General features: G+C 42.5%; 1 long non-coding RNA gene across 1 annotated transcript; it reads right to left on the reverse strand.

Moving 5' to 3' along the window:
- Positions 1 to 10,289: 10,289 nt before the first annotated feature.
- On the reverse strand, positions 10,290 to 18,866 carry LOC120307401. The gene is made up of 3 exons (XR_005556520.1): positions 17,282 to 18,866; positions 15,971 to 16,060; positions 10,290 to 11,307 (listed from the first exon to the last, which is right to left on the reverse strand). It is a non-coding gene; the product is annotated as an uncharacterized LOC120307401 (long non-coding RNA).
- Between the last annotated feature and the right edge of the window lie 4,024 nt (positions 18,867 to 22,890).

Genomic DNA, 22,890 nt, shown 5'->3' on the forward strand with positions numbered 1-22,890 from the left:
GCCTGGGTTATCCTCCCGGGCAGACGCTCCCTCTCCGGCAACGCTCGAGTGCGCTGAAAAGCGGAGCTGGGTAGCCTCCCCCCCCACTTCCACCTCGCGCTCGGGTGCCTCAGGGTAACAAGAGGCGGGTTGCGGGAGGAGAAACGGAGCGGCAGCGCGCTGGGCCGGGCTGAGCCGGGCTGGAGCGGGAAGAAGGGGAAGGTCTCCTGTTCAAGATCTTAAGGCCCGTGCAGGGCCACCAGCTCTTCCCCCTGGGGCCGAGACCGTCTTGTCTGCCGCAGCCTATTTGATGCCACTTTGTGCTGTAAATCCTGAAGCACCGATAGGAGCAAAGCGAGCGTTTCCCCCCCCCCTTAGGATGCTCGCTGTCGCCCAGCCTCCCTCGGACTACTGCTGTCTTTCCCCCGGCAGAAGCGCGTTTCTCAGGCTCCCTCCCTTCTTCGTAGGGGAAGCTGCAGGCAGAGGGCCAGCCTTTTCGTGAAGCGCTCTGGCTGACACCCCGAGCAGGCAGAGGCAGGGTCACAATCTGGACGTGGAGGTGGGGGGGGGGTTTCGAGGGAACGGGCGGATGTCCAAGTAAAAGGAAGGCGTCAGACGACTTCCCGAAGGACACAAATGGCTTATTTGGGTGGAAGGGTAGTTTTCCGGAAGGATCCACCTCTTTACAAAGTCACCTCTAGCCCCCACCCCGCAGCCCATATATTAAAAGCTCATCTCTTCTTGGAATCTCTGGGAAAAGGTTTCTGGTTTTTTTTTTGTTTTTTAAAGCAGCCTGTTCTCTGACCCATGAAAAACTGGGAGGATGGCTGGTGGTATGAGTAGTGATGATTCTGGCTTGTTTCGCTTCAGCCAACTCCCTCTCCTTTCTTGCTTAGGCAATCTCAGGTGTCCATCTCCTGCAAAATGCTCTCTGGCCTTCCTCATTGACTTCTCTAATTACCACTTTGGGGTTTATGATTAATTCAGCACAATTTCCATTTCCATGCTGGCTTTTCCTCTGAAAAACTGCTTCAGTGGAGGTGTTGTAAAAGTTCCTTTTTGTTTATTTGCTTAGTTGTTTTTTTTTTTTCAGGTTATGGGTCTACTCTGAGCAATAGCTTCTTTTCTTAGAAGACCTTGCCTCTTCCGGGTTTTATTTATTTAAGAAAGTGGATGTAAACTAGCCTACCATCACCTCCTCTTTGATCCTTCCGTTAAGGAATCTTACATTGCCTTTTATTGCTGTACCATCAGTGAAGGAGACTTTCTAGGAGTAATATGCTATGGCAGGAAATAAGACATTGAGGCAAGAGTAACAGTCTTAAAGCAAAATACAGAGCAAGTTGATGTGGAGTAAAGAAGGAGGCCAACCACATCTTTCCTCAATTCTAGAGCACTCTGGCCTCTGACCTGCTGGCAGAAGGAGCTAAATGCATCCTAGGAATATGTAATCCCTACTGTCCCAAAGAAAAGGCAAGCTTGTTTGAAAGCCATCAACTGGGTCAAAGACTGATAATCTTATATGACGCCTTTCCTATGGGAGTAAGATTCCATGCTGCTAAAAGCAGAATCCCAAATCACTGAAACATCTATGTGTCAGGGATGAATACCTGTGGAATGAGACTAAGTATTGGGAGACTGGGGTACCTTTCACAAGCCAAATTACACATCATCAAATCTGTACATGAAATGTCTTCACAGATCTTGACATTCTTCATAGACAAATAATTTTTGACATTGTTAAGTTAGTATCACATGTGTGTATGAAATTATCCTTATATTCTAACCATTTGATTGGAATTATTTCTATTCCTCATTATCAGAAGATAGGTTGACTCAGATAATTGATACCACATTGAATAAGTGAAAAGTAAAAGTAACTCTGAAGGAAAACTCAATCCAGTTGTACTTTTTTAGTACCACACGAACTTTCCAAAACTAAAAATGTGTATACCAGAGTTACAAATTTTGCTTTTGAGGTTCCTTTTGAGGTTGCAATATTTTCCCTTAAGAATTATGATCAGAATGAAGCTTAGGTGTCATATCAGTACTTTAGCCAAGAAAGTGATCTTGATTTCCTGAATATAAAGAAATAAAGATTCTGGAACACTCTTGTGATTTCCTTCCATTGGTTTGGAATCCCATTTGCCCCAGGTTTGCTTCTATTATTGTTTAGCTTCAGCTAAAGAAGCATAAAATCCCATACATAATATGCCACCCATCAACTGTTCATCATATAATAGTAAGAATAGTAATAATATAATACAAAGGATAACAGAATAGAATAGGCAAGAAAGTGATCTATTTCTGGTATAAACACTAAACTAAGGTACATCTTACCTCCTATGTGATTGAATCTTGAGGAAAACAGGCAGCAACTTGCAGAGTCTTCTGTAAGCTGGTACAAAATGTGAACCAAAAGCAACTCCACTAATCTGGGGCCTCTGCCGAGAGGGGTTGATCAGAATTCATCACTATAGTCAATAAACTGATCTGAATGGTAATGGCAACAATTTGAATATCAAAGATAGAGAGGTGCAGACATATTCATTTGTAATGGAAAATATTTTTGTGAATGAAGGCGTGTTTAGAAGTAGCTCTGGGTGATCTTGAATTAAATAAATTTGAATGAGAAGTAGCTAAGTAAGAGTATATTGGTATAAAATCCCTTCTTTACTTGGTTTGAAAATAATCCCAGGCAGTGAATCACAAACTAATTTAGTTGAATTAACTTAGGGATTAATAACTTTGGTATGGAGAAAATAAATATAAAAACAAAAAGGGAACCCTACTCTTTTACTCCCAGTCTTGTAGATGAGACCAAGGTCAACCCCAGTTTATCTCTGCTTAACCCTATCAGACCCAAATTGACCCTTCCTGTCCCAGACGAAGCTCATGATCTAATTGCCCAGATTTCTTACTTTATAGTACTCTGAATAATAATAAATATTTTCTAATCCGATATTCTCAGATTGTCCTGTTAAGCATTAGATTCCTATGAAAAGCTATTGTTATTTTGCAGTCTGAATGGGTCCAGATGGCTAGTCTACCTTGTCAAAAAAAAGTTATGATAAACTAGTTTTGTAGAGAATTCAACAAAGAAATGTCAATGAATGAAGACTGTTCTAGGAAAAAGGGAAAAAAAAAAGTCCACTTTGTTAGCCAGAATGGATGGATAATTGTATTTAGAGTTGAAGAAACAACTCAATGCTACTGTTTTGTTTATTTGAATGTGTAATACTCACTCCTCTACCCAGAATAGATGTTAGGTGGGAATCTGTAATATGGCAGTATTACATTAGTTTCCATATTCAGTCTGCAGATAATATATATGCTAAGAGTTCATTACTGTATTGCTGTAGATCAAGTGCAGCTCAGAACTGCATCTTTAATCCACTTCCTGCTTGAGAGTGCCTCTTTCCTCCCACTATTCTTTATCCAATTGTCAGCTCTATTGTCAATTTCGTCCTTTGTTTTGAGATTGTTGAACCAGTCAATTGCAGAATGTGATGCTGTATGAGAAAGTGGCCCTTTCCCATTACCCTAAATTTTGAAATAGCTGAAAATTAAAAGGAAGCACTCTTGTGAATTTAGGAAATAAAAGAGGCTGGTAGAAATTTTATATTGCTATTTTGTGCATGTTTAGTTGAAAGTAAAGCCAAGCCTGTAAGTTTGTACTGCATATTTGAGATGAAATAGAAATGTGCAAATGAAGACCCTAAAAAGTATGGGAAAACCCCAGTGACTTGCTTATATTCCTGGATTTTAAGAAGGGAAGAAGATATGTTCTAAGGAAGATTAATTCTAACCATGAGAGGGCTAAATCTTTAAATGTGGGACCCAGTTACCTCACACTGTCCCTTTTTTTACCCTCCAGCAGACTTGTACATACATTCATTCATTCCATTCCATCTTTCTTTCTTCCCTCACGTATTTATTCTGAGTTTTTAAACAGCCTCAGAGTGTGACATAATGAGCTGAACTTTCTGGGCTCTAAAGCTACATAAGGTTAGGCTTGATTATTACTTGGATAGGATTTCACGGGGAAACTCCAGAGCTATAGGAGCTTAAGTCCTACAGCATAAGTCACACCTAATATATCAAAGAAAAAATAGCAAACTACTTATGTATTGTTGCCAAGAAAACCTGGTAAGTCAGTGATTGATCTGGTGTTGGAGGACATTTATCTTCACTTTTTCCTAAGGCTGTGTTTCTCAACCTGGGCAATTTCTAGGTGTGTGGACGACCACTCACAGAATCCCTCTGCCATCTTGTCTATTGCTGAGAAAATTATAGTTGGGAATCAAAGTCTGACATCTGGAAGTAGCAAAGAATTGAAAACAGGTGCTTAAGCAGGACTATCAGGTCTAGACTGAAGAAATCCATATGACCATGAATGGCAGCAAAGAGTTAAAATGTTCATACCCCAGATAATGGTGTCCTGATTTTTTTCTGTCTAAATCTGGTAGCCATACCTAAGAACCAAAATGAAAATGAAATATCAATAGTTTATAAAACTGTTCTATCACCTGAATTTATAGGTAAGTTTTCAGATCCAACTACAGATAATGTTAGTAATTGCTTAGAAATTAAATGCTGAGTGCTCTAAGTGAAATATTAAATTTCATTAATTTCAGATAAAATTAAGCATGGGCTTAATTCTTCAGTTAAAATAAGCGATCATTTAAAACAATTAGGTGCTTGTTCAAACTAAAGTCTCGCTGATTATTCAATGTAATGTACTGAATGTCTTCTGTTTCTAGAATCTAATAGATTGTAGTGACATGGGGGGTGTTGTAGATGATCTGGGAGTTTTTGCGAGGGTAGTATTGCTGTGAATGTAAATTTAAATATTTTGATCTTGTATTTTTCAAGGTACAACAAGGCTGATGAGTAGAATTGCTATTACACTAATCTCAAGAATGTCATGAAGCCTTTAGATTTCATACACTAGGAAAAGTATTTTAGTTTGCAAAGAGATCTACCAAAACAATTGTATTTTAGACGGGTTAATTTTAGTTTTGGCTCTTGTGCTGCTTTCTATAACTAGCAATGGATAACTAGCTAGATCAATCTTGTCCAAGTTTGTGTGGAGAAAACAAGAATGCCATTTAAAATGTTTCTACATGTTCAGGTTTCAAAAGCATGTGACAGAGAACTGAAGAAGCTTCTTGATAAAAAGTGAAATATTTTAAAGGAAAATCAGTAAGTGCAGTTGCCTTTTTTTTTTAAAGGCACCTTTGGGACAACCATGACCTGGATGACTGAGACCCTCCATATAATGTGGCTGAGCTTGTTCCCATTCTACTTTTAATAGTATCCGGGTTTCAGAAGCTCTGGAAACACTTGCTGGCAGTGCCTCGTGCAACAGGGGAGTCCTACACATAATGAATGGTCCTGGGAAAGACTCAGTGGAAAACCAGCTTGGTCCTTTAAACTTCTCTTCCCCTTCCTGACACATTGGAGGCACCTTTCTCCGGCTTCACACAAAATCCTGAAAAGAGAGAGGCCCATTCACTGCACCTTCTCTTCCTGCTTCATGGAGTCGTTCTAGGCTGTTCCGGGACAGCTCTAGTACTTGCAGAGGTCAGACTCTAGACCCGGTCTCCTCGCATTTCTCCCCTGTGCTGCTCCGGGCTTGTGCTCGTCTGAGACTCCTGGCAGGCTCTCCGAGCCAGCCTTTTAGAGGGGGGGGGGCTGTGTCTGTACTCTACTTGTTTTTATTTTCTGGCAATAAAAAAAAAAAAACACCCGCTTCTCCTCAAACTCCGCTTGTCCTCGCCTTTCCTTTTACTCTTTCCTTCTCCTCGTTTTCAGCTGCTGAGAACTCAGGCAGAATCGGCTGGTCGGAGATTTATTTATTCCGTTTTCCCTTCGCCTCTACCTCAACGTTGGCAGAGAGAGAGAGAGAGAGAGAGAGAGAGAAAAGAGGCTACGGCCCTTCTGCGTCGACCGAGGGAGACCCCTCCACCCCCGCCGCCCATTTATATTTAAAACACCGCCAAGAGCCGGGAGTGGGGGAGGGAGGACGCCAAAGCGCCCACCGAGGCCTTTTGCCAGGATAAAAGGGAAAGGAAAGAAGAACTGAACACACGCTGCAGCCGAGGACTTCATATGACCTTCAAGAGAAACGCAATTACCTGTGGCAATTAGTATTGTGTAGTTCAGAGGGGGGGGGGTTGTGTGTGTGGGGGCGTGACGGGCAGAGAGGAAGGCACAGGTGCTCTCTCGCTGCTGCCGCCGCAGAACCAGCCCACCTGGCTCAGGAGGCAAAGCGAGGAACAGCCTGCTTGGGGCTGGAGGTCAGGAAGTCCGCCCCCCTCCCCCCTCCCCCCTCCCCCTCCCCCCACCCCCGGCGGAGCGAGAAGTCCCCCTCCGTGGCGTTTCCAATCCCTGCCTTCTCTTTCCCCTCCCCCATCACCCTCCTTCCCGCCGCGCTGCTCCAGCGCGCTTCCCTCTTCAGTTCGGCTTTTGTCAATCGCAGGAGCGAGAGAGCCAGAGAGGAACCCTCCCCCGCCCTCCCCCATCTCTCTCTCTCTCTCTCTCTCAGCCGCCCGAGGAGCGGCCGCGGCGTGTTTACTCCCAGCTCCCGCACCAAAGCGCGTGCGCCCGCGCGCGCCCCCCTTCGAACGCTCCGAAAGAAGGGCAGCAGCTCCTCCCGAAGCGCCCGCTCCTTGCGGGCTTCCCGCCACCACACGCAGACCGGCGCGCTGAAGGAGAGGCGGAATCTCTCGCCTCTTAGCCCGGAGGTCGGGATATTTAGGTTAATCGGACGGGCTGGGATCCGCCATCCCCTCCCCGCTCCCTAAGGACGAGGCTCGGGGTGGGGTTCAGAGGCCAGCAAAAGTTAAACCGCTCCCAGAAGGAAAAGGCCAGCGAGCGCGCGGCCATCCACCATTTCTCCCAAGGTTTCAAAGCCGAGGAAGGAGCCGGGCTTACTGGCCGCCGAGACCTCCCACGCCGAGGGCAGGAAATGGGCCGGACACCGAGAAAGAAAGGCGCGGGGGTGGGATTCAGAGGCCCAGGACGCTGCAGGGCCCGGCGGCCGAGTTGCTCCGGCTAAGGAGAGCCCGTGCCCACGGGAGCCCGGCCGCCTTGTCCTTTCCTCTCTGCCGTCGTCTCCGTCCCCGTCTCCCTCGAAAGAGGGAGCCATCTGGGGTTGGGTGGCTTCTCATCTCATTACCGGGCATTAGGCGAGCCAGGCAAATATACAGCTATTAAAATTAATCGTCTCGCGCTGTCAGCTGAACATAATGGAAATTATTTATAGGCTGCCGCCTACGTGGCGTTCACCGTCAGAGAAGCCTCGGCGTGGTCGATGGGGAGGCAGGCGAAGCGATGGGTGAAGGGGAGTCGCGGAGGGTACCGATCCGCTTAGATCTCCAAAACGTTGGCAAAAGAGATGAAAGGCAAGCGGCCGGTAGCAGCGGTGGCGGCGTGTCGAGAGAGGAAACGCGTCTTCACACCTCCCGCGCAATGGGTCCGGGGTAGCGGGCGCCTTGCTTGGAGAGAAGTTGACGATAAAATTCCACCTAGAAGGAAGGAGCAAACAGGAAGGGCCCTTGCGTTTCTGTTGCTAGATGCGGAAGGCAGATAGGCATGACTAAAGAAATGGCTCTCCAAAAGAGATCCACTGTCATCTATTTTTTCCCTCTAAACTTAGTACCTTTCAAATGACAGTGAGCTTGATCCAATACTCATAACACGAGTCTGCTTTAAAATTCTTGTATTGATTGTGACATTTCAGAAAGTTTATTTCCCAAGGAGATTAATAGATTTTGTTTCCAGGTAAATTACAGATAAATTGCTTTATTTTGGAATATTCAAGACTTAATTTGCAAGAAAATGAGCTTGGTGGTATTTCTTCATTCATCCTAGAGCTGCTTTGACTCTGGAGACTAAATGACATATTTAAATGGCATAGGCCTGTTGTTTACAAAGGAAAAAAAAATATCAAGCCATTGGCAAACCTACAATTTGCTTTTCTGCATTTAAGGCTTGAATGTTCGTAGGTGAACCAACACACTAACACTTAACTGCTTCAGACTGAGGGGCTTTGAGGTTTATCTTTTTTTTTTCTTTTCTTTTTTAAGAATGTCCTCCCACTCTGGTTTTAGAAGGCCGGGGAAATAAGCCAGATTGAAGGTGGGAGGAAGGCAGCCTCATTCCTAGCAAAAGATGACCTATTGAAATGGTTCAAATGTAGATATACATAGTGATAATTCACAAGATAAAGGACCTGACTAATCCTATGCAAGCACACCCTCTTGGTGTGGGAGAGGCAGGGGTGGCTTGCTTGGGGGTTGTGGGCGGTGGGGAGAGAATATGTCATAAGAAAGAAAGGGGAAGTGAAAGAGGCTCTGCCAGGCTTGGGAGGTTAACAGTCCACAGCTCTTTTTCCAGTCTGGTGGGAGAGGGGGGCTGACTCACAGCACAGCAGGTAATTGACAGCCTCCACCCCAAATTGAAACATTTGTTAACAGCAAGGCCACATATCCTGGAAGCTATCTGAGAGATCTTGCTGCATTATTTGAAATCCTTCGGAAAGAAGATGTGATGAGGAGATGTCCAGCACATTTCTCTAGGACAGTGGTTCTCAACCTGTGGGTCGGGACCCCATTTCACGGGGGGGGGGGGTCGCCAAACAAGGCTGTCCGCCATTTTTTCCCCCTTTTCTTTGGCCATGCCCCTGGCACCCGGTGATGTATAAGTGGTTGGGGGTCACCACAACATGGGGAACTGTATTATGGGATCGCGGCATTAGAAAGGTTGAAAACCACTGCTCTAGGACCTGTGAATCAGCTCCACAGCCTTTGAAGGAAAATAAAAGAGGGAGTCTTCCTATCTCTTTCCAGACAGAGCTAGTCAATTTCAGGAGCCTGTATTCTGTTGTGTCCCCAAGGCAAAGTCTCTGTCACTCTGGACCCTCCTATTAATTAGGCTTTCAGAGGCTGGCTTCAATGCTAAACATCCAACTCAAATATATTGATCACATTCTATATTCCTCCTCTTTAGGCAAGCAAGAACATTTCATATGCAGCCTCCCAGGTCGTGTGGATCTTTCAGTACATGCTTCTGTGTTTTGCATCTTGATTTCCAATGCATTCCTTATGCACTGGGCTGAAAGGGAAAAAGCAGACTACATTATTTATTACCATATGAAGTTCACATCTGACCAACTGGGATTCTTATACTTGGCATGAAAGCCAGTTTGGTCTAGTGCAGTGGTTCTCAACCTTTCTAATGCTGTGACCCCATAATACAGTTCCCCATGTTGTGGTGACCCCCAAGTGGGTGTGGCCACCAATAAGAGGGAGTAGGACAGCTAGGGAAAAGGGAAAAAAATGGCGGACAGCATGGTTTGGCGACCCCTGTGAAATGGTCGTTTGACCCCAAATGGGGTCCCGACCCACAAGTTGAGAACCACTGGTCTAGTGGTTAGGCCACCAGGCTAGAAACCAGGAGGTGGAGAGTTCTAATCCTGCCTTGGGCATGAAAGCTGGCTGGGTGACTTTGGACAAGTCACTCTCTCACAGCTTAACCCACCTCATAGAGTTGATGTGAGGAAAATAGGAGGGAGGAGGTGTATTAGGTATGCTCACTGCTTTGAGCAATAAATACATAAAAACTTAAGTAAATAAGGAATCTATAGTTCAAGAAAGGATGGTTCTACCACCACAGCCCAAGAGGTGGTCATGCTTTTTTTTAATTTATACATACCTAGTAAGGATATACCCCAATCGGTATCGCTCAGGTATATTGGAATCCTCAGGTCTCACCATCAATATATGTTGAATAGAGAGATTTCCTAATAGCTATTTAAGCACCATAACTATGGCACAGCAATGTTAAAGACAAAGGTGTCTTATCTGCACTGAGAAATATTCATATCTGTAGCTGAGATGTAAGGTATTTGGTCTTTCAAGTTTGTTTCAAAAAGCATTTGTGTATGGGTGTGGTGTGTGTGTGTGTTTACCTCATTACAAGAAATTGGCACAAATGTTTAAGGGAAACTACTCTTCTGTGATGAGGGTGTTATTGATTAAAGCCACAGTTCTGAACATACACATGAACTTTAGTGTGAGTTATGCATATGCACACAACTCTTATTTAACTCGTTGAGAAGTTGGATTTAATCCTGCAAGTAAGATGTTGAGCAAAATGTTGCTGGTAAAACTAGACTAATACTTAAACATTTTCTAGACAGTTATTCATTAATATTCAGGTTAGAAAAATGCTGTTTCTCTCCTCCCTCTACTTAAAGTCCATCTATAACAAGCTTTGTAATTCTGTTCTTTCAGATGTATATTTATGACCTCCAGATGTAATAGGTTTCAACTTCCATAATCCTCCAGCAGAATGGCAAATGCAGATAACCAGAGTTTTGGCTAAGATTTCTGGAGACACCAGCTGATGAAGCCTTATTCCAAACAGGGATGGGTAACCTTTGCCCTCCAGAATTTGTTGGATTCCAGCTTCTAGCAGCCTTAAACAGCATGACTAATTGAGATGATTTATGCAGACCACCAATCTTTGTGAACCACAGAATGTCCACCTTTCATTTCTGCATTTTTTATTCTTGATTCTAGTTGACTAATACCTGCATTTTATGAATAAAGACAAAGCACTAGGATAGAGGCAAGATCAGTTTGGAAGCTTTTCCATTGTCCCTTATCTCAGCAATACTTTCCAAGTATATCCGCAAGAAATGGCAGCCACTATAAATTCACAAGAAATATTTTTTTAAAAAAAGGTTAAATGGATTTCTTATTTTCTGAGCTGGCAGGTTACTATTTTATTTGATTGTTATGAAGTTACATATATTCTCTTCAATAACAGGTCAATTTTGCCATTCACAAAAGGAAACACCCAGCTTTTTCAAGAGATTCAGGAAGTTAAACTTCATTTTAAATTATCCTTGTAATGTGAAGGATGCTCTCTCATTTACATTACATGTAAGACAGACACTGAGTAGGCAGTTTGTTTTAAATGAGTGGGGCGAAAGAACAGGATGGGAGATTAGCAGACACTGTTATGCTCCAGAAACAATGTGATCCTACACTCTTTATTATGCTTTACTTTGCATCTGTGCATTTGAAGCCAGAGCATTGCAGAAAAGTCCACTTAATCCCGAATCACTAAAGAACATTCTAAAAGAGGGGAAAAACAAGAAAAGGAGGAAGACTTTCCACAGTATTGGATTAAAATGCTTCCTACTGTTCCTTGAATCAGCACAAAACAATGCTAACATAACAGTTGCCATTTCCATTGTGAAAGTCTGTGCTGCCTAGTGTATCTGTCCCAAGATGAAGCCAAAATGGTCTTGTCCTAGAAGAGGGAGAATATGCCAATGGTTATAAGCAAGACAGCTGGTTTTCTCTTTTGGTTGTGTTTCTTTCTCCTTTCAACCTATCATCACCCAGTGGGAAAACACTCACTGCAGAACGAATGGGATAACTCTGACTTTGAGGCTCTATCTGAAATTCTCTTAAGTTGGTAAGCCTATTCCTCTTTCCACATGCTATTGGATATCTCCCAAGTTAAAATCATGTGACATTTAAAAATAGTGCATGGGAACACACTAGGCTAGGGAAAAATAACCTCGAAGAGAATGGAAGCAAATCCTTCTATCATTATTCAGTTAGGAAGTGCCAGTGGAAGCAGGGAGGAAAGGCAGATCTGTCTGCATTTTAACCCTAGCCTCCAATTAAAGATTCATTTGTGAATAGGATGGAGGTGGATTAGCATCATTTCCTCTCCTCCCATACCATATACCATGAAATAAAATTCATTTTGCTGTTCTCAACTTTGTTGGAAGCCTGGAGAGTTGTTTCCAGAATTGTGGGGGATGGGGAGGAGGGGTGTGGTGGGAAGAAAGAGGTAAAGAAAATACAGAGCAAAACACACCTTTGCTTACACCTACTACTAATAACCTACTCTGAAGTAATAGGTATTGATGCACATTAAAGTATCTGAAGCTTCAGATGCTTTAAGGCTGTTGTTTCAGAATAAGAAGCAGGTATTCTTTCATACCTGTGCTGCTAATAATGACTTAATGACTTGTTCAGGGGCTTGGGAGAAGCTAAGGATGACGTTCTGAGGTCAAGGCAAGAAAGATGTCAGGGTTTTGGTGCAAATGAGGACAGGGCTTAAGGTAAAATCAGAAGGCTTAATATTGAAGGGGAATGTATGTTCTGAGGCTGTTTTTCTGCAACAAAGGTTGTAAAAAGACCGACTCCCCGAGGGACTAAGCAGATTCCTGTTCAAGGATCTGACCAGCATATCTTACATTTTTCCATAACATTTCCTTCTGTGACTCACATTATTCCATTCTGGTAGGACAAGGAATTTGTTTTCATGTCACAAGTACCCAATATTTACATAAATTCAACCTCTAATAATCTAGTGCAGTAGGAATCCCAAGGCTTTTCTGAATGGGAAACAGCACAAATGTAAGGCTCCTCCAGCTGAGCTTGACTACAAGGTAATAGTTCTGTAATTTTTTTTTTGGCAACGGTACAAAAGGGTCTGTCATTGCCTTCTTTTGGTCTGTGTTTGTATGTGTGCTTTTAGTCTAGTCCATAGATCCTAGGGATCTCCTATCCAAGGACCTTCCAAGCTTGATTCTTTTTTTAAATCAATCATGCTTGGCTAGGTGCTAAATCTGAAGAAAAGAGTGGTCATAAAATTTAATCTAACATATCTGCAGCCTCCAGTAACCTCTTAGAAAATTTTAACTTCTTCAAGTCCAGAAAGAATATTTTTTCCAGATAAATGTGCTTCCAGCATTGGTGCCTTACGGGTCATGTGAGACCGCTGGCGTCCAGTGGAGCTCATCCCATTTAGCTCAAGAAAGCAGGCAGGCTGGCTCTAGCCAGAGAGCTAGTCTTAGGGGCCACTTCCATTACTGCAGCTTTCTTGGGGAGTGGAACAAATCAGTCTGCCTGTGTGGGAAACCTCCTTTCCTCTTATTTACTCCTCTGGCAGCCTTTCCAAAATGTGTAGGCAGCTGCTGCTGCTCTTCCTGGATCCAGCTTCCTGCCTCCTGCTAGCTTTTATTGAATATAATTTGTTTGATCGATCGGACTTCGTGGCTGGGTGGGAAGGGGAGAGAAAGAGTGTCAGCCTTCGGCATTTGCAGGGAGTCCTCTGAGAGGCTGCTGCTGCTGCTGACAGAACAAGGTCTGCCAGTGGCCTGGAGCGACTACCAGCATGTCAATGTAAGGAGGGTGAGGTAATCGGATTCCCGGTCAAGAGCAGGCATGACCAGAGGAAAGGGGGAAGCAACCACTATGGTAGCTGATCCCAAATTGGCCCAGATACCTCAGGGTGAAAGGCAGTTCTTTTGCTGTCCAGGTTTCCTGAGCCACTCATCCCGGGTTCCTATAAATGTGAAATGTGATGAAGGAATGCATACATTTATATTTGCTCACATGCTGGATGTGTCCTATCTGGTGGGTGCAGTGTGTGCTGGATTATGATTCTCTTTTTGCATTCATCGGGCTGTTAGCTGGATCCTGAAGAGCAATCTGACCTGATCTGGTTTTGCATTGGGCCTCAGGAGAACCAGCATTATTCTAGCAGAGAAGGGAAAACGGGCAGCAGAGAGATGCTGATCCCGGGAACAGATCGGAATGGATCACCCATTAGAAAGTGGGGGAGAGAGTTGTTTCTGATTTTCTTTGCAGACGTTTAGGTATGCATTAATCATATAGACAAGAAATGCCAGATTTCAAGCCAGCTGGAAAGTTACAATTTCTACCTCAAGGTTGTAAGATTAAGCGTGGATCAATAACAGATACTAAACCACTACTTTCTTCACTTGGTTCATCACATAGCATGTAATTGGCTACATTCATACAACACAGCAATCAAAATTAAACACATCACCTTTTATTTCATCATTTTATAGGTCCCTGTTTATGAATTATGAGATAGCAAAAAGGCAAAAAGGTCTTTCTTGAGAACAAATGAGGGGAGGGGGTTCTTCCATTCTATCAGGGCAGCCATTTAAAACAAATAAGCACTCTGCCCCCCTCCCCCATTAACATGTGTCCCTGTCTCTCCTTCATGAAATGAAATGCACACGTTAACTCAGGAAGAATTCTTCAATTGGAGAGAGGGGTTGCAGGCGATGTTCTTTTTTTTCCGGGGTGGGGGGTGGGGTGGGGTGGACAAGCTGTCCAGTCACTGGGAAGATTGAGGTTAAGGCTGAAAGTACTGAAAGCAGCTTTCCCAAAACTCTGAATGCCTTTAGATTAGAAGATTTTCAGGAGCACAACTACCAATAATTTGCGGGCCTAATAAAAGAAATAACACCCTGGTCCTCAAAGGTTCTTATTCCAATTATCCCAGCCTAGAGTGAAAGGCCACAGTCCTTCAATCAAATCACCCAGTTACTGCAGTTTTTCTGGAAGTCAGACATAGTTCATTTAATGCCTAGGACAGTTTAAAAGAATTCCCTCCCCGTCCCCATTCCATAAAGCCTCTTTTAACTGGACATGAAATTTATCACCCGCTTCCGATGCAAATGGAAGAGTAAACACATTCCACAGAAATCAGTGCGAATCAGCAGGAGTGCCCGTGCGCGTGTGTGCGCACCGGTTCTTCTAATTGTCAGGTGTGTAAGGGCTGGAAGGAGGGGGAGGGGAACCACAATCAAATATATTTCTCTAAAAAATATTGACAAGAGTAATAGCCTCCTAGCGAAGACCTCGCGCCACGAGGTTCTGTGCCCGAGAGATATTTTATTGCCGGGTAATTATTCCCGATTCCCCCTCCTAACGAAGGGCTGTAAGTGAAAACGCTGCCAGAATCTATTAAATGTCGCCAAGACAGAATTGAAGTCAAACTGCTGCTGGGTTTACACGCCCCCTGTTGGAAAAGATCTTGTAATTAGGGAGAGCTCTCCCGCCGGAGGAGGCTGCAAATCAGGGCTCGGAGGCAGGGTGGGGGAGGGCTCTCGAGGAGAGCCGAAAAACATTCGCCTTTCTTCCTTGATGCAAATAAGGTTGCATTGAAACGACTAACCGAGAGGTCGTTATGCAACATACAGCAGATGTTGCCTTGCCTGATAGAAAAAAAAAAAAAAGAGCGGGGGTGCATATGAGAAAAAGAACCCCCCCCCCTTTGAGACTCCACTTCTTTTCAACACCTTTATTCACGCGCCTTCACTGACGTTAACAGCTATTAAAAGACAGGCAAGGCCCAGTTATTAATGTTGCACCGCCGTGTTTGCTCTCCCAAATGAAAGCTACGGTTGTCTCCATGCCAGCTTTTTTATTTTTGGCCCGATTTTACAATTAGGAAATCTGAGCCCCCCCCCCCATTTCTTCTTACTTAACATGGACCCGGTGTTTGGTTTGACCCATGGAATATTAATTAAAAAAGGGAAAGTAATATTTCCAAGGACGATGTAAGCTTCCAATTCTCATCAAAGTCTTAATCAGACAGAACTCAGTGGTCACTGGACTGCAATCCTAAACAAACGTACTGTATTTACTTGGAAATAAATTTTTGGCACTGGTTCTTAAAAAAAAATCAGGGTGGAATCAGATTGTACAATGCACCTATGGAGCCATTCTTTCTCTATCTGTAGTTATAAACTGTATTCAGTACAACTTACATTGGCCTACCATGTTTCAGATGTTCCTTGTTTTGCCTATATATGAAGACTTTGTCCATTTCAGCCAGCAAAAACTGCTTATTCTATTGCATCTTTGGTAATACATCTTGCAGTGGAAGCCATTCACCCTGACCCTGAGGCAGTCTCATTCCCAATGTTTTTAATAATGGGAATCAAAATTTTGAAAGATTTTGGCCTATCAGATTTTTTACACAGAAAGGTTTAAAGCATTGTTGTATTCATTTATCAGAATCTCTTGGCCTGAGTAGATTGAAAAGGCTGCTTATTGCTCTTTTTAATGTTAGGGTGATTCCAGTATATCACACAGGACAGCACAATGTTTTATTACAGGTCAAATCTACTTACCTCATTAACAATCAGGTCACTAAGGATTACTCTGAAACTCTACTGTTGCTGGTAATATGTGGGTTTCTCATCCCTTTTCTGAACAACAAACTAGAAGTGGAAATAGAAAGGGAAAGAGAAGACTATTAATGTACTTTATTCATATGTGTTGCCCTCTGATCAAATTCTTAAATAAATAGCATCCAGTTAAGTTGGATATAATCTATTCTGTAAGTAAGATTCAGACACAAGTAACAGTCAAAATTAATAATTACCCCATTGACATCTTTCAAGACACCTACCAGATAATCTTGAAGTGCCACATTTTATGTTTTTAAATAGTTTCTATCATTAGCTTTATGGCAAGTAATATTTATTTAATTTATTTTCAATCAACCCAGGAAACATTTCATTATTTCTCAAATGGGAGAACTGAATGCTAGACTGGCATATGAATTAAATGATCATTCTTTTTCTTTTTATTCACACTAAATCTTTTCAGGGTTCATACTGAAGTAGATAAACTAATGGTGGCCCTCTAATTTCTTCTCAAAGTCCCCAAGCATAATGCTCTTTAAGTGTTGCTCATAGAAAATCCTACTGCTAATGAACAGCATAGAAAAAAAACTAAACAAAACACCAGCATGCCTAGTTAAGAAGATCACCAAATATGATTCAGACTGAAGAGCCCTGGCAAGCAAACTCCACATTTGAAATCTTCCTTTTCGGCCACCCAGCTCCATCAACACAATTGAAAAACAGACACAAGTAATCAGGCACATTATTTGTCTTGCCAAGAAATGTTTGTAGGTTGAACCTAGAGCCAAGATGCTGTTCGATGCACAAATACAAGCGCAAAGCCCACTGTGAAAGCAGGAAACACCTCACTCTTAATCGGCTACTCCTTCAAGAGCAGCCGCAGCAGTGAGGACATCCCGGCGCCTGTCACTTCAAGCTTGTCTAGTCTTTCGGTCAGAAGCTATCACTCCTGCTGTGTTGCTTGCAAATGGTGAACAACATTCATATGAGAGTTTATTCTTGGCAACTCCCCCCCCCCCAAAAAAAACACAGAAGAAGGGTGGGAAGTGTGGCTTTCAAGCGTTAGATTTTCAGAGGAAGTCACCATTGTGAAAAACATTTGGCCTACCAGTAATAAATTGGTAGGTGGGCAGGCTCAGGTTTTTAACCTTTTCCTGTTTATTCAGTACAGAAACCTGGCACCAACAATAGGAAGGTTTGCAGAGAACCGCTTCTTAACTTTTAATTGTTAGCTGTATCATGTCAGGGATCCACTGACAAAGCATTCATGCAGCCGGAGTATTAATAACTAACCTGCATCCTGTCCAACTGAAACACAAGGCAGTTCAACACAATCCGCGGGAAAAGGAAGGGCCGGGGTGGGCTGTCTTTCTCAACCAACACTCCTCTATCCTTTCTAACCCAGGATCGCTCATCAGGAACCAAAGCCTCGAGCCTTATTTCCACATTTTTCTCTTTAGAAAAACCTCCAGTCTGACGTAATGTGCCTGACTCGTTACCAGTTCCCCTCTCAGAGGTAGGCAACGCCGATTGCCTTAAGGGCATAGTCGGACGCATTCATTCATAAAGACATTCTCTCAATTAGCGTATGGGAGATTAGCCGAGGGGTTGACTGAGTCGGTCTCGATTTAACACTAGAGGCTTGGGAGCAGCCCAGCGCTGTCGGATTTCCCCCACCCCCACCTTGTTTTAAACGGAGAAGAATAGAAATGTATGGGAAGCGGCTTTTTTACCGAATGTATATTACCGTCTCATCTACCGTCCTGTCAAAAAATCTTTTGGGGAGAGATTAGGTGCAATCTTCCCTCCCCCTTTTCATTTTTAAACGAACGTCTCCACTAGGGAATGCAAGCGGGCGTCTCGCCCTTTAAGTATTGCGCCAGCCTGCAACTCATTCAGGGCTAGGGTAGGAGGACTTTCCGCCATGTGGTTTCCTATTACTATGTCTGGAAACTGGAAACTACCCGCATTTCCCACTTGGCCGGGAGCTAGTAAGTTTCTGCCTAGCAGATTGTCAACAGCCCGGCCCCGCCCGCCCCTTTCACTCCCCGCCTCAGCATGCCCTGTGGAGGTTCCCGACTGCCACTCGCTTTCGTACGCCCGAGAGGTGGTGTGTTGCGGCAGCAAATGGCGCCTCCGTCTTCTTCCTTACTCAGCCCGAGCCCTAATCCTGCGCGCGATCACGCAAGCCGCTTGTAATCAACGCGCTCCCTCGCCAACTCCACCTCCAGCTGGAGAGGGAAGCGCCAGAGCGGGAACCCGTAATTGCTGGCGTTCAGCCACCTTGGGGTACGGCCGCACACTGGCTCTTTCTTCTCGGCCAAGGCCTACAAATGGGAGCTTGCCGTTGTGTAGTTGCGCTGGCTGGCAGCGCCAGGCAAACGGGTGAACGAGCGGCGGAAGGCAAGCCGGCCAGCCGGCCGGTTAACCGACCACAAAACACCGCGCTCCCCTCCCGAGGCCACGAGAGGCGGCTCTGCTCCTCGATCTTTGGAGCAGGAAGCGAATGTGACCAGCTGCCGCGCTCGTTCGCGGTTAGGATTGCCGGGAGAAGCTCAGTGCTGGCTGGGGGTGGCTGGGTCAAACGGCAAGGAAAAGCGTCTTTGTGCGGAACCTCGTCCGAGCTGCGGATAGAAAAGGCTTTTGTTTGCTCAGGCTGCCTCTCTCGGTCGCGCCGAAAATTGCAGCGTGAGTCCCGGGAGATACTGCCCTTGGCTTCCTTCCTGCCTGCCACGCAAAGGCGGCTGTGTGCGCCAGAGAGATAATCCCCGGCCACTGTGCAGCTGTCACACATGCCAACTGTCCTTGTCAAGGGAGGACAGGCCCGCTTGCTCGCTCGCTTTGCAAGGCAGCCTGCTTTTCTCAAAGCTGTCCCTTTAGCAAGCAAATCGCACAGCAGGTTTCCATGGAGGTAGAAGGGAGGCGGCGGGGGGGGGGGAAACACGAGAATGGTCTTATGATGAAACTCCCTCCTGTCGCTTGTGTGGCTGCGCACACACAAATCTCTTGTCATCTAGTAAATCGTCACCGAAGTTGTGTAGGCTCAGCGATTTATTCTGTGGCCAAAAAAATCCAAGTGTAAACTGACTCAAAGGCTGGTATTTCCTCCGTTAGACAGACGACTTGAAAGAAAATCTTGGTGACCTCGAATTGTGCCAATGTCGCAGCAGAACCGCACTCCAATTGTAAAGTCATTAATTTTCTGGCATCCTCTTATGTAATTGCTAATGCTAGGGTGGCCTTGCATTTGGCAATCAAGGAAAGGTTTCCTGTGTGTAGGTAGTGCATATGTGCATGCATATATGTATATATCTCTATATATGTTTGTGTGTGTGTGTGTGTGAGAGAAAGATATGCACACACATATGTACATATCTTATAGAGGGTGGGATGCAAGGAACAGTTACATTGGTTTGCCTGATGATGTCTAAATGATACTGTAAATGTGCTTAGGGTAAACCTTGGACTTTAGTTGCACTTGTAGCATAAGGTACTGACCAAAATGTGACAAATCCTAATGCTAATCCTTCTTACAATTCACAGTCTAGTGTAGGGTAAATCGGCCTACACTTTCTCTGTTTCAGCAACAGGGTTTATTTTTATTTTATCAATATGTAAAAACCTCATTTGAGGAAAGGCATGATGGGCTGTAGAGGTCAGGCTCTGTTGGATTATCTGAAGATAATCAGAGCATATGGAAAACTATGGTTTGGCATGTGGGAGGAATAAATGTGAAAAGCAGGGATTAGTGAATAAAATGAAACAAAGAAAAAGACAGTATAAGTCTATGAAACTAAATGGAAGAATGTAATAAATATGAATAAAGGTGGTCTGATACTGTGGGGAAAAGTTAATTAACACATGTAGAAAAGGGAAGATATAGGTTTCATTATGAAATATATGGGTTAACATATATGTCAGAAAGTATGACTGGTGTCTTCTATGTTATAGCAGGAACATATGAAAGAAGAAAATCATTGATAATAGTTGGATGTGATATTCAAGTGGTGTTAATTCTGAATTAATGCAGTTAATTAGGCAAAAGTATTCCTCTAAATGACATGAATGGATGGATGATAATGAAACAAGAAAGTGGAAAAAAATTATTGGGCTGTTTGGAGACCCAAGAATTGTAGTGACCAGAGAGTATATGCTTACAAAAAGGGTTTATTACTTTAAATTCATACTTTAAGCATGTCTGTTCATACATGCATATATAAAGGAATGAAAATACATTTCAGAGGTTCCCAAATTTTCTCAGTTCATTGCTTCTTAGTGTCTTAGGATTTTTTTTATCAAGCCCCAGGCCAAAATAGTGTTGAAAACCCAGCTTCCTAAATGGATAATGCCAACATTTCAAATATAGCCCAGCATCCTATAATTTCCATGTCTTGTTCCAGGGTGCCCCAGCACACTATTTGTGAACCATGGCTATCTCTAAAAGAAGATTTGGTTTGACTGCTTATAAAAAACACTTCAGAGAGTTAGTGAAAAATACAAGGGTCCAAGAAGCTCTGTGAAACAAGGCATTTTTTGTTATCCCAAAAATGTTCCATATGGAACCTGGGAAAAATGTACATTGAAAGAAAAGGAAAGTAAAAGAATCAAAAGTAAAGACAAAATAACTGCAAAAAAGAATGTAGAAGTCATAAATTAAAAAAATGCAAAATAGATCAATCTTCCAAGAATGAATGGGATTAGATCTAAGACAGAGAATGTGGAAACTGCTTGGAAACAGAGTTAAAAAATTATTATAGAGTGCCATAAAATATATAGGACAATAGGAACTATTTAAAAAGGTCCTTGAAGGAATGATAAACTAAAAAAAAACACGGACAAGAAAAATACATAAATGAGCACTATAAAAATAAGTAGAGAAATATATGGTATAACATAAGTAGAAAAGAAAATGTAGTTCACTCAGTGGCCTGAACCATGAGATGGGCTCAAATAAATTTGATTAATAAATAAATACATAGTTGTAAAGAAGATATTCAAAGATAGCAAACAATTATTAAACCTAAGAAAGAAAATTAGAAAATGCAGAGTGGTTTTTATAGAAATAAAAACATTGTTTTTGGGATAAGTAAAAAAGGCTAAACATGAACTTTTCAGCAGAATGAATTGAATTGAAAATAAATGTGATTAAATGATTGGGATAAAACAGAAATGGAATTTTAGAAGGGGTAACTTAAAGAATTATATGAAATTAAAACTAATGCTGTAAATATTAGTATCCAAGCAAATTATGATGAATAGGAAATTACAAATACTGGGGATCTGTAGAAAATGCATAATATTGTATATGTCAATGATATAAGTGAAGAAATGTGAATGTATTTGCTTATAGAGTGCCACTTGTTTAATATATATGAAGACTGCATCTATGTCTGATGATTGGAAGAAAGTTATTATTCCAGCATAAAAATGGAAAGATAGCAGGAGTGAATGCAAAAAGTATTCAGAGAATAACTTGTTAAATATTCCTGGGTAAGGGTTTAAAAGTATTCTAAATGAAGAGACACAAGTAGTGACAATAAGGAAAATATGAAAACAGTATAACTTTATACTTGGTAAAGTATTTGCAAAGAAGACTTTTGCTTAATGTTTTTATTGAAAAATGTGTGTGAGAGAGATAGAAACTTTACAGCAGGTTTTTTTTTGGGGGGGGGATTAGAGGAAGCATTTGATAAAATGAATAGACTTGAATTATAGGGTATTTTACATGAATATGATTTGAAGGTTGGTTACTGAATGTAGTAATAGAATGTAATGATATATTATGGAATAAAGTATGCATGAGAATAAATGGAATATTTAAATGGTCCAACATTGAGTAGGGAATATGAAAAGGATGTGTGATGTCCTCTGGGTTGTTTAATAAATTTATAGATAAATGACTGTTAGTGTTGACTCCTCCAAGTAGTGGTAATGGCAAATAACTTGTGGCAAGATAAATATGTGAGGAAAGCTAGTGGTCACCAGCACTGCAAAAGGATGGGTATAGAACCTTGCAAAGAGTAGGTAAAACATTGGCAGGGAAAATTCTGAAGACTGGACATTTGAGAGCTGCACTTTTCCAGGTCTAGCAGACTCCAGGAGGAAGCCACCTATCACTTCCTAGAAATAGCCAATAAAAGATCTGAAGGGCAAGCCAAAGACCCAGGATGATATATTTAAAGGACAACGCTAACAGACTTCTAGCATCTGTTGGTACTTTCATTTTAGATACTAAACTACCCAAATAGGAAAACTGAATCAAAGTAAGTAATGCCTAAATGTGCAAGAAAAGCTTGTGATGATGATACAGGTATGTTGGTTGGCTGTGGGTAAATATATGCTTTTGTATTCAGATGATGTGTGGTTGGCTAAGAAAACAAATTATTTTCTGGGAATATTAGATAATATAATGCCACAAGGTTTATTCACCTGAGAATTAAAGAATCAAAGACCAAGATACTGTAATTGTATTGGACAGGTGAAAATGGAACAAACAACTCAAGTTATATACATAAATGACCAAAAGAAACGAGAGCATATAGCTGAATCTATGTGCTTTTGTGTACCTTTATGTTAATTAACTCAGTGCTGCCCATTTCACTATCTAAAGTGACCTTGTAGAATGTTTACTGAAAACAGAAAAATGGATGAAGAAAATGTAAGACATGTAAACGCTGGTAGAAATGTTTTGGGTGGGAATGGAATGGTTAAAAGGAATGGAATTGTTAAAAGTAAAAAATGGCTACATATAACAGCATGCTTTAGTCTACTTTGGAGGTGAAAGCTGAATGTACCAGAAGAAAAGAATTTTGAATGCAGTGGAACAGAATATATAAGAATTGTGAGTGATTAAAAAAGAAATGTTAAGAGTCAAGAATGAATGATGTTGAAAGAATGTGGAC

Source organism: Crotalus tigris, unplaced genomic scaffold (genome assembly GCF_016545835.1).
Source record: "Crotalus tigris isolate CLP2741 ecotype Arizona unplaced genomic scaffold, ASM1654583v1 scf7180000017775.1145084777:2100578, whole genome shotgun sequence".
NCBI lineage: Eukaryota > Metazoa > Chordata > Lepidosauria > Squamata > Viperidae > Crotalus > Crotalus tigris.